Below are 5,000 nucleotides of genomic sequence, written 5' to 3'. Positions count from 1 at the left end.
GAAAATAACAGAAATTGATAAATCATGTTATTGACAAAAATTGATAACTCGTGTTACTATAAACAAAACTATTTCATTCACTATCTATATCTATATTTGTGTATACTATTGTATATGTATGTATGTCTTGCAAATGAATGAATTACATTACATGAATTGCATTTTAAAATGTGTTATCGCTAATGCGCTATAGTAATATTATGTATTTATATGTATTGATTCTTATGCTCTCATTGTTACTTAACTTTCTCATCCCACTAGCCTACCGATATCCCGTTAAAAATAATTATTATTAACATTAAATGAGTCTGTGGTGTTGACAAAGCTTTGTTAATTGAAATCCTTACGACATCACTGCTCATACGGAAAGCAAATCTTTGCAACTAGTCAAAGTTTTGCTCCTTTATATTCACAGATCTGGCTACACATTGATCTGGAGCTGAATCTGGAGTTGGGTATCGGGATATCAAGTGGCTCACTGGGACAACTATAGAATGACCATGAATTAAATAAGCAAATGTAAACAAGCGAAGTGACGCCGCAACCAGTCATTGGAATGTCGCCACCAACACAGCCAACCTCAACAAAACAGATAAGAAACAAATAATAATAAATTGAGAAACAGAACGTGAAAGAATGGAAAATTAACTTACCCATAGCCTAACTTATTATTGTTTTGTTTAATTATGTGTTTAATTGTATGTTATTGTGCGAGGCTACTCTATTGATTTTATATTAAAGTATTTCTGGTTAACGGGGATTAATACTTATCTTATTAACCTAATCAATCCCTATATATAACGTGCCACATCGACCACCACTTCTACTACCTATTTCTTTAAACTTAAAACTTTATTACCATCTGTCGAGTTGTCATGAACTTTAACCCAACTATAGCAGGCTAAAAGAGGCACCAGACGACTTCTGTCTTTGGAGAACCTATTTGACTTCTATTTGTCTATTCTTACTTGTCATATCTCCTACATAGACGCGACAATGTGCATCTAGGGCCAATAATTTTTAAGGGGGTCCGACCCTCCTCACAAGTGACTAAAACATAGGCCTAAGCGGACGTGGATTAGTCTTGGACCTGCTTTGCAAGCGCTCACACACACAAAAAAAAAGAACCCCAACAAAAATCAAAACAAAAACAAAACAAAACAAAAAACAAACAAACAACAAATCAACGAATTTTGAAGTCTTTTTTCAAAGCCACGGCCATTAGTACTCTTTCAGTAAAGATTGGCTCAGAGAGGCGGGTTAACCAGTATAACTTATAAGGAAAAGTAATGTCAAACTAATAAGGGCGGGGGGGGGGGGGGGGTATTCTTTTTTTTTAATTACAAAAATAAAGGGAAAAAGCTTTGATTTCCTAATTCTGGTAATTTTAGTATATATGTACGCACACATACACACATACACATGATATGTGGTGTTGACACGCACGCACGCGCGCACGCGCACACACATACACACACATAAACATAATATTTCAAGTATAATTTTGTCTAACTTCTACAATATTGTTTCGAGCATTCGCTCGAAGTGAGAGAACGTTTTGAAAAACGCGCATCCACACCGACATCCAATCTTACAGAGAAGTTTTGTTAATGCAAGTCGGTTATTAATAACGTTCATATTTCACTTCAAGACAATCCGACTATTGACACGTCTCGTAACACATAAGTAAGATTGATAGGATGTCACTATTCATCTTTACCGATAGCTAACAACGCTTACACATTTGCACGAATACCTATTTCTTGGGATGATTAAGGACATTATCCAAAGATGAACTACTGACTGGGAAAATGGCAACGTTAAAGGTACGTCTCGTTGGTAGGTAATTCGTATTTTACACTTTATGTCTGACTTCCTCTCTGTCTATTTTTGATCTATCTAACCATATATCCATTCATTTGTTAATCCAGTCTCTCACTGCTGTGACTACATTCGATCCATCCATCCATCTATCTATCTATCTATCTATCTATCTATCTATCTATCTATCTATCTATCTATCTATCTATCTATCTATCTATCTATCTATCTATCTATCTATCTATTTATCTATCTATCCATCCATCCATCTATCTATCTATCTACTCGTATCTATCTATCTATCTTTCTATCTATTTATCTATCTATCCATCCATCCATCCATCTATCTATCTATCTATCTATCTATCTATCTATCTATCTATCTATCTATCTATCTATCTATCTATCTATCTATCTATCTATCTATCTATCTATCTATCTATCTATCTATCTATCCATCTATATATCTATCTATTGAGCACTTTTATTTCGTATTTTTTTTAATACATCCATATCTACCTGTCTATCTATCTATCTATCTATCTATCTATCTATCTATCTATCTATCTATCTATCTATCTATCTGTCTATCTAACCTCTCTGACCTCCCAGCAGTGATTGGGTGGCTGGGTCTGTTAGATCTGGTGGAAAGTACTTTGCGACAGACTAGCGTCCATAGCAAAGGGTAGCAAGCAATTGCTATTGTCTGTTTCGTGCTATAGAAACCGGGATAAACTCCAGCTCCATGGGCCCAATGGGTTTGAGGGACTACTTACCATGCAAAAATGACGTTGAGTAGTTGGACATGGTAATTCCCGTAGAACTTTTTAGTAATTCTAGTAGATTTGTGTTGCAGACGACATTTTATTGTTAACTTTCTGGATTACGAGGAGGCTTCCGACATTATTGACAAAGCAACATTGTGGAAAATGCTGGCACATTATGGACTCCCTGAGAAGTTAGAAAACCTCATTAAGGAAATGTATGAAGGATCAAGCTGCAGGGTTGTACATGAAGATCATCTTACTGACAGCTTTGAAATTAAGACTGGTGTCAAGCAGGGATGCTTGCTCTCACCATTCCTGTTCATCCTTGACATTGATTGGCTAATGAAGGAAACCTCCAAAGGGAGAAGAAATGGGATATAGTGGACCCCCTAGACACAGTTGGATGATATGGATTTTGCAGATGATCTGGCTCTTCTGCACCACACCCAGGACCAGATGCAAGCAAAAACCACAATTATAAACAGACTCTCGGAATCAATTGGTTTAAGAATTCACCCTACAAAGTCAAAGGTCTTAAGGATAGGTACGCATCAAAGGGGGCAGATCAAAGTAAAAGATCAGGAATTTGAAGATATAGACACTTTCTGCTATCTCGGGAGTATAATTGACAAGGATGGAGGTAAGGAAGCAGAGGTGAAAGCACGGATAGGAAAGGCACAGACTGCATTCGCATCTTTGAACAGAGTTTGGAGAACTAAAGATATATCTTCCTTCGACTAAAGCTAAGACATTTCAACTCAAACGTGAAGTCTGTCCTACTGTATGGATGTGAAACTTGGGATGCATCGCAGGCATGTAAAAGGAGGATACAGATTTTCGTAAACATGCGTAAGCTACTTAGAATAAAATGGATGAATAGAATTAAGAACGAAGAAGTATGGAAAAGAACACAGCAGAAACCAGTGGGAGAGGAAATAGGAAGAAGACGATGGAGGTGGATTAGACACACCCTTGCCTTAGGCAGAATGACTCCACTATAACCCGTCCCCGCGGTTTTTTGCCATTTCAAACGCCAAAATTTGCCATAAAAATGGTAAAATTTGCCATCAAAATAGCAAAATTTGCCAAAAATTTTCCGCTAGTTTTACAAAAATCAAACAATTAAAACAACATGTTCGGTAAAAAAAAAAAAATGACACAAATAGGGCATTTTGTAGAATATTGATGTCACAACATGTCAACATGAATTTATTTATATTTTGAATGGTTTCAAATAATATAATAATAATAATATAATAATAATAATAATAATAATATAATAATAATAATAATAATAATAATAATAATAATAATAATATATAATAATAATAATAATAATAATAATAATAATAATAATAATAATAATAATAATAATAATAATAATAATAATGATGATGATAATAATAGCCATAGTAAGTAAGTTAGTAAAATAAAAGAAGGAAGTAATCAAAATATTTTATTAACTATTTAGCTTCTTAAAATTTGGGAAATCAAAGTGAACAATCGCATTAAAAATTCATAATTTGAAAAACTAATTAAGGAGAGGAAAAAAATAACTATCCACAAGGAAAGAGAAACAAAATCCATTTTCCAATGGGGGCACATTAAATTTGTATTCTCTACTTACTATCCAATTTTGAACATTATTATTATTGTTTTATATTTCAATATAGGCCTAAAGGGTATTTGAATGAAAAACATGGGGGGAAAAGGGCGAAAAACAAATCTTGGGATCTCCAATAGGCTAGGATAGGCCATGGAGGTGGGAGGCTAGGCCTATACATGTTTGTCCGTTATTTAGTGCCAATTTTGGATGCTAGCATTGAAAGTCGCCGCCTTTTCACAATTTTTCATCGCTTTTGTTGTTTTTTTTCGGTAAAAAAAAAAAATGACACAAATAGGGCATTTTGTAGAATATTGATGTCACAACATGTCAACATGAATTTATTTATATTTTGAATGGTTTCAAATAATATAATAATAATAATAATAATAATAATAATAATAATATAATAATAATAATAATAATATAATAATAATAATAATAATAATAATATATAATAATAATAATAATGATGATGATGATAATAATAGCCATAGTAAGTAAGTTAGTAAAATAAAAGAAGGAAGTAATCAAAATATTTTATTAACTATTTAGCTTCTTAAAATTTGGGAAATCAAAGTGAACAATCGCATTAAAAATTCATAATTTGAAAAACTAATTAAGGAGAGGAAAAAATAACTATCCACAAGGAAAGAGAAACAAAATCCATTTTCCAATGGGGGCACATTAAATTTGTATTCTCTACTTACTATCCAATTTTGAACATTATTATTATTGTTTTATATTTCAATATAGGCCTAAAGGGTTTTTGAATGAAAAACATGGGGGGAAAAGGGCGAAAAACAAAT

The 5,000-nt window shown here is 33.1% G+C and overlaps 1 protein-coding gene across 1 annotated transcript in view; it reads left to right on the top strand.

Moving 5' to 3' along the window:
- The window catches only part of LOC144972622 (lysosomal alpha-glucosidase-like), a 117,924-nt gene extending 117,170 nt beyond the window's left edge, over nucleotides 1-754 (top strand). The window contains exon 21 of the transcript XR_013645384.1: nucleotides 416-754. The gene's annotated coding sequence lies outside the window, so the exon portion shown is untranslated. The remainder of the gene's footprint in view (nucleotides 1-415) is intronic.
- The last annotated feature ends 4,246 nt before the right edge of the window (nucleotides 755-5,000 follow it).

Source organism: Berghia stephanieae, chromosome 5, assembly GCF_034508935.2.
Source record: "Berghia stephanieae isolate SIO BIC M18660-M18661 chromosome 5, UCSD_Bste_1.3, whole genome shotgun sequence".
Classification (NCBI taxonomy): Eukaryota; Metazoa; Mollusca; class Gastropoda; order Nudibranchia; family Aeolidiidae; genus Berghia; species Berghia stephanieae.
This window is presented reverse-complemented; position numbering and strand designations above follow the sequence as displayed.